Genomic DNA, 7768 nt, shown 5'->3' with positions numbered 1-7768 from the left:
GTTATATGATCATGGAGACAGGCCTGGTAAATACTTAGCATATCTCGCTCGGAAAAGGAGCGCCCCTCAAGCCATCACGGTGATTAGGGAAGGGTCTGGGAACCGAATGTGTGACTCCAAAAAGATTAATGTGTCATTCCAGAGAATTTTCTCTAAGTTATACCAATCTGAGGTTTGTGAGGCGGGGCGGGCCAAAATGAAGGCTTTATTCAAGGATCTGGAGCTCCTGGGTGTGACCCCTGAACAAGAGTCTTTTCTCAATGTCCCCTTATCAGAGCAAGAGGTGCAGGAGGCTGTGAAGCAGCTTCAGAATGGAAAGGCACCCGGTCCTGATGGACTTCCCAGTGAATTCTAGAAGGAATTTATAAACATATTGTCAGGCCCGATGTTCAACATGTTTAATGACTCATACAGCCATGTTTGTCTCCCGCCATCTCTGAGAGAGGGCAATATTTCGCTTATTCTTAAAAAAGGGAAGGTCCTGGGGGACTGTGCTTTGTACAGGCCCATTTCACTCTTAAATGTGGACTTTAAAATCCTCTCTAATACTCTTGTGTTCAGGCTGGAGACTGTGTTACCTTCTATTGTTAAAGAGGACCAGACGGACTTCATAAAGGGCCACAGATCCTCCAATAATGTTAGGAGGCTGCTTAATGTAATTCAAGTGGGTCAACAACAGTCAATATAGGGATTGGTGATTTCTCTAGATACAGAGAAGGCGCTTGACCGAGTTGAGAGGGCGTCTGGGATCTCCCAGACATTAAAAGCAACCAACAATCTTGTCCTCATTCTTTCATCAAATCCAGCAGTTTCAGTCCCTCGCCTGTTAGCATGCATCTGTGTGTTTGGCACCTTTTTGGGGGACAAGATTAATCTTGCAAAATCAGAGGCTATGCCTATGGGTGGTCTTATGAAAGTGTTAAGTCTTGAGGGTGAATATCGATTCCCATTTAAATGGTCACAGGGGGGTTTTGTGTATTTGAGCATGTTCATTACTCCAGTTCTGAATCGGCTGTTCAAAGACAATTTTGTTTAATTATTTGACAAAATCAAACAAGACCTTCAAAGATGGAGGCCCTTCTGGTCTCGTGGTTGGGTCGGATAGTGCTTATTAAGATGAATATTCTCCCTCGTTTACTATCCCCTATATGGATGCTCCCCCTGATTTTCGATAAGCAAACATTCAGGAGACTGAACGGCTGGTTCAGCCCCTTTATTTGACATCGTCAGTGGCCCCTCATTAAATGAGCTAAACTGCGATTGTCTCACAGACTGGGGGGAGTGGATCTCCCAGACATTAAAAGCTACCAACTAAGCTCACTTTTATCCTACATGAGTGATTGGGCTTGTGGGGACCCTCTTTCAATATGGTTAGATATTGAAACCTCCCAGACGAAGGTGACCCCTTACTCACTTGCTGTGTTTGGACAAAATGAGGACACTTCGGGAATATTGCCATAACCCAATAGTTATCGATACTGTTAAAGCACGGATGGCAATTCAGCAGAGGGAAGGCAATCTTGGCAAGACATCTTCTCTTACACCGGGTATGCCGGGTTTTCAACCGGGGATGATAGATTCAGGATCCAAACATTGGGCAGTTAGGGGTGTGTCTTGCGTGGGTGATTTGTTTGAGGGAGACACAATGATGTCCTTCGATCAGTTAGCACGGAAACACGAGCTACCGAACAGGGACCTCTTTTGTTTATTTCAAGTTAGAGATTTTATTCAAAAAAAGACGACTTTTGACTGATCCCACCAACTCCGACATAGAGAGAGGGGTGATTTAGCCCCATATCCTGCACACCCCACAAAGTTCTGTATTTTTCTGACACAACATCCCACCAAACCCAACACAGACCAGGGGACATTTCCAGGGGAGATGAGAAATCGATTTGACATCAGACAAAGAAGATCAGTCGTGAAGACAAGGCTTAAAAGTTAGCCATCCCAGATGGGACATGAACCCATAATCCGAGGCTGAGGAGGCCAGTGCCTTATCCATTAGACCACTGGGGCCACATCTACCAAACTGAAATGGCAGCCTGTAAATACTGCACCCTGAACCTCTCATATTGTGTTCTTCTCTGAGTTTTATCCTCACACTGATTGGTTGTTCCCCCTTCCATCTCACGCTAAATCATTGACTGCTTGATAAAATTGATCTTACCTCCCATTTCGCCCCAAACGGACAGACAAGAAATCCATCAAACTCCAACTTTGCACAATTGCAGTCTGAGGAAAATGGTGCAGACAGGAAAATAGCAAAGGGCTCAATGTTATTTTGTGCAGCACCTTGAAGATATTTACAGTTAGTGGGGGAGGAGTAAGTGGAGATGTTGCAAACAGCTGCATTGAGGACAAATCAACAGAATCATAGCAGGCATTCAGCGCATTGTGGCTGTGCTGTCTCTTTCAGACAATTCACACCAAGATCTCCCAATTCCTGGAATTACCTTGTGCAAGTTTCTACTAAAGAGCATTTTCCATAATCTCGAAGCAGGCAAGTAATTTTTAACGGAGTAGTTGAAAAATCCAGTCAATTTGGATTGAGATGGAGTTGATATGGGATGTAAATCAGCCACCACAAAGATCAGGCTTCAAAAGTCAACACCCCAACAGGGATTTGAACCTCCAATTCACTCCATCAGAAGCTACAGTCTTACCCATTAAGCCACAAAAACTCAGTGACAGTACTCGATTGGGAATAGTTGATCTTAAACGAGTGCTAACGGCGAGCATATTCCAAGATCTGTCACGACACACTGAGAGATACACTAATGTTTCAGGCAGCTGCTGCCAAGTTGTACAGGGAAACAACACAGTCTAAGGTCTATCACAAATTATCACATCGTTCTTTAAATTCTCAGACCCTCTTGGTGCCTGACAATGAACAGAGATCGGTTCCTGCGCAAGTCCAAAATGCCTTTATTTTTCGTGACACAGAACTTTGAGAAATGTCAAAATTCCAGTGTTTTGTTGGTTCTTTTCTCTCTGCATAGACAGTGCTCAACTGGTTTAGAACCTTTGTCTGCATTTCTATTTGATTTTTTATGAATAAAGTATATTTTATAAATAAACAAAAATCTGGAGAGAGAGAAGATCTGCCCGAACTTGTGAGACCCCGCTTTGTGGAAGAGAGGCAGCCCTATATCGGGACAGGAAGGGGATTCCAATGGCTCAACATGTATTGTTCCAGTTAATACCCTCGCCTCCTTGACCACAAAGTGAAGTGGGAGATGGCACGGGGCAGGGTGACACTAGGCACACGGACACACAAGATGGCCGCTGAGCCATTAGTTGGCCACTTGGCACACAAGATGGCCGCCGGACCACAATATGGAGAGAGACAGCAGAGCAAACACAGACACTGCCTGGGGCCACCAGAATGCCAGCAAAATGCACTCACAAATGAGTTGATTATTTTAAGGCGGATGGGAGAGACAATACACATGAAGAACATACACTCCCCGCCAAAGGGTCTGGTCAGACAACACGTTTGATAGAAATGTTAGATACAGCCTCAATACAGAGTGATAATAGTCAGGGCTGCAGTAATCGGCCTTCTCAGGAAGAGCGATTAGCGCCCATTACTACAGCAACGGACTTCCGCGCAGATGCTGAAACTGACAACAACTGCACTGAAATTAACAAAGGCCACACTGGAACTGACAATAACTGCACCGAAACGATCAAGGATTCTGCAATGTTTACAATAAACAAGCCATGTTACAGAGACAATAACCTCATCACTGACCTATTATATCACAAAATGTATAACAGTATCTTGACCATGTGCTCCGGGTTGAGAGAAGAATCACAGCTGACCACTGTGCTGTTGGTGCTGCTCTCTCCCCGGAGCTCCGGGATTTCCTTGGACAATAAACTCTGTTGGTGAACCCCGACTCTGACTCAGGGCCTGGTGATTTTCAGCAGTTGCCTTCCCACAAATGTTTGTCCAATCTGTGGATGTGGCACTCCAAGTTCTCCAACGATGGCCTAACTACCTCACATCTCCATCATAGCCTCCTTGCAATTGTATTCAATACCTTGACTAAGAAAGGTAAGGGCCCAAATGCATAGCCACAGCCCCATCAGTTCCAACCTTGAACACCCAGATTTCAATCATTTCCATTGACATATTGGACCTTATCATAAATACCAAACATGCAGGTAATCTGGGGTTCAGCTGGTAATGTTGACAGAATATAGCTTAGACTGACACCAACACAACCAAAACAGAAGCTGCTTTGTCCATAGATTGGTAGCTCTATCCGTTGGCTCTATCCCAGTGACCTCATGGGTAAGGCACTAACTTCCTAAACCAGAGATTGTGCGTTCAAGTCTTATTTGGTGTTTTGATTTGTTGAAACCTTCACTGTGCAGCTGATCTTAATCTTGTATGGTCACAGGACCATGGCAACAAATTTGAAATTTGACCAGACAGAAAATTGGCCAAACTAAGTTAAACAGCAGCTATCGGCTCGAGACAACAGTGCAACTAAGATCAAAGAGCTACAAAGATTCAAGAAGAACCAGTTCCAACCAGACTGAGGGTTATATATTGCGAAGTGTCAGCCTGAGCCAATCCACTTTATAGCTCCTGGCATGACAACAGTGAAGGGTATTGGTGTGACCCCATTGGATGATGTGAACCCAGCTCATGACCGTATTGGCCAAAGCCACAGAAGATTCTGGAAGATCAGATACAGGAGAGGAGGAAAACACACCTGACCGCCAAACGCTGAGCAAAGCCTTCAGTGGGTCCTGCAGTGGAGATCTGACCATCTGCTCCAAAACTGTTCATAAAAGACTTCGCATGAGAAGGGCAGGCCATTCAGCCCATCACATCCACACTGACCCTCTGAAGAGCATCCCTTCCAGGCCCAACCCCTATCCTCTCACCCTGCATTCCCCAAAGCCAATCCACCGAACCTGCACATCTTTGGGCTGTGGGAGGAAACCAAAGCACCCGGAGTACCCCATGGAGGGAATGTGCAAACTCGGCACAAACAGACACCCAAGGGAGGAATCAAAGCCAGGTCCCTGATGCTGTGAGGCAGCAATGCTACCCACTGAGCCACCATGCCATCCCCAGGAGAATCTCAGCAGGTTTTCAGCCATTGTGACTGTGCTGTTTCTTTCAGGGAATTCACCTCAATCCTGCAAATCTTGTGCAAGAAGATGTTGGGCACCACTTCCCATCAACTGAATGCAGACATGGAGATTTTCCCAAAGTAAATTAGAAATCAAGTTGACAAAGGGCAGGTAACTGACACCCCAGATGGGACTTGAACCCACAACCCCTGGCTGAGAGGGCCAGTGCCATATCCACTAGGCCACTGGGGCCACGCAGCCAGATGGAAATCACAGCCTTTATGTACTGCACCCGACCTCTCATACTGTGTGTGTCTGAGTGTTGTACTCTCACTGATTGTTTTTGACCCCTTCCATCTCATGCTAAATTGTTGGCTGCTTGATAAATCAATCTCACGTCCCATTTGTCCCCAAACGGACAGATGAGAAATTAACCAAACTCCAATGTTGCACAACTCAAGTCTAAGGAATATGGAGCAGACAAGAAAATAGCAAAGGGCTCAATGTTATTTTGTGCAGCACCTTGAAGATATTTGCAGTTAGTGGGGAAGGAGTAAGTGGAGATGTTGCAAAAAGCTGCATTGAGGACAAATCAACAGAATCTTAGCAGGCATTCAGCCCATTGTGGCTGTGCTGTCTCTTTCAGACAATTCACCCCAAGATCTCCCAAATCCCGGAATTACCTTGTGCAAGTTTCTATGTCACATCATTTGCCATAATCTCAATGTAGGCACAGTGATTTTTAACAGAGTACTGTCGATGAAAAATTCAGGATTAGTGGTGCTGGAAGAGCACAGCAGTTCAGGCAGCATCCAAGAAGCTTCGAAATCGACGTTTCAGGCAAAAGCTGTTCGGAATAAAGGCTGTGAGCCTGAAGCGTAGAGAGATAAGCTAGAGGAGGGTGGGGGTGGGGAGAATGTAGCATACAGTACAATGGGTGAGTGGGGGAGGGGATGAAGGTGATAGGTGGAAAAGGAGGTAGGCAGGTAGGACAAGTCCGAACAAGTCATGTGGACAGTGCTGAGCTGGAAGTTTGGAACTAGGGTGAGGTGGGGGAAGGGGAAATGAGGAAACTGTTGAAGTCCACATTGATGCCCTCGGGTTGAAGTGTTCCAAGGCGGAAGATGAGGCGTTCTTCCTCCAGGCGTCTGGTGGTGAGGGAGCGGCGGTGAAGGAGGCCCAGGACCTCCATGTCCTCGGCAGAGTTGGAGGGGGAGTTGAAATGATTCCAATGGCTCAACATGGATTGTTCCAGTTAATATCCTTTTTCAGATGGATAGAGCTGGAGAGAGAGTAAAGATTGTGGGAATTCGGGAAATGCTGACAATCTGTTTTAATATTTTGTTAATAAAATCAAGTTGAACCGCAAACCATATTTGGTCCCCCTTTGTCTGCATCACCAACAAGAATACTGAGGGAAAGTTGAGTTTAATTATATTGTGTTACTAATGTTCATCTGGTTGATCAGTGGAAATTAAAAGCCATGTCACACAACAGGCAGAGTCAATCTTTAGCTGAGTAGAAGTTCAGCAGAGAGAAACAGACTTACTTTGTGAGATAATACGTCATTCCTGTCCCATTGATCTCTTAACTGCAGGGAACTTTCAGATACGTGGTATCTTTAGAGCAATTAAATATCCTCCCAAGATATATGCTTTCACTCTCAACTGAAGATGTTATAACTTCAATGGCTAAGAGCATTAACCAATAAATCAATGCCAAGCCAGTTGAAGTATTACACTTGGCACATCATCATCGCTGTAATTGCAGAATGCAGCATAACCTATTCCGTCTTCTAACCTACTGACAGCCTACTTTTCAGAAGTCTCCTTACACGACTCTGAAAACAAATTAAAAGAAACCAATTAAACTAAATAAGCACAAATCAAAATGTCCCAGTCATTTAAAAAGGCTCTGTCACAAAAGTCAAAATCTCCCAAGAAAGCTTACACTTACAGAGTCACAGAGTTGGACAGATCCTTCGCTCCAACTCGTCCATGCCAACCAGATATCCGAAAGTTATCTAGTCCCACAAACCAGCATTTGGCCCATATCCCTCTGAAGCCTTCTTATTCATGTCCCCATCCAGCTGCCTTTTAAGTGTTACAGAGTACTGGAGTTATACAGCACGGAAACAGACCCTTTGGTCCAACTCGTCTATGCCGACCAGATATCCTGAATTAATCTAGTTTGACTTGCCAGCATTTGGCCCATATCCCTCTAAACCCACCCTGTTCATATACCCCCATCCAAATGCCTTTTGAATGTTTTGGAGGAGCCGGTGTTAGACTGGGGTGGACAAAGTTAAAAATCACACAACACCAGGTTATAGCCCAGTGGGTTTATTTGGAAGCACGAGTTTTCGAAGCGATGCTCCTTCACTGGGTGGTTGTCTTCACCTGATGAAGAAGCAGCGCTCTGAAAGCTAGTGCTTCCAAATAAACCTGTGGGATTATAACCTGGTGTTGTGTGACTTTTAACTTCTAAATGTTGTTATTGTACCAGCCTCCACCACTTCCTCTTGCAGCATGTTCCATATAAGCACCACCCTCTGCATGAAAAGGTTGCCCCTAAGGTTCCTTTTAAATTATTATTCCTCTCACCTTAAACCTTTCCCCCTCTGTTTTTGTACTCCCCCACCCTGGGGAAAGGACTGAAGCTATTCACCCTA

The 7768-nt window shown here is 45.1% G+C and overlaps 1 non-coding gene across 1 annotated transcript; it reads right to left on the bottom strand.

The window, feature by feature from the left end:
- Positions 1–5276: 5276 nt before the first annotated feature.
- trnar-ucu (transfer RNA arginine (anticodon UCU)) lies at positions 5277–5349 on the bottom strand. Its single transcript has one exon. It is a non-coding gene; the product is annotated as a tRNA-Arg (tRNA).
- Positions 5350–7768: the final 2419 nt, after the last annotated feature.

The sequence above is a fragment of the Chiloscyllium punctatum genome, chromosome 18, assembly GCF_047496795.1.
Source record: "Chiloscyllium punctatum isolate Juve2018m chromosome 18, sChiPun1.3, whole genome shotgun sequence".
Lineage (NCBI taxonomy): Eukaryota > Metazoa > Chordata > Chondrichthyes > Orectolobiformes > Hemiscylliidae > Chiloscyllium > Chiloscyllium punctatum.
The sequence above is the reverse complement of the archived record's forward strand: the minus strand, read 5'-3'. Positions and strand labels throughout refer to the sequence as shown.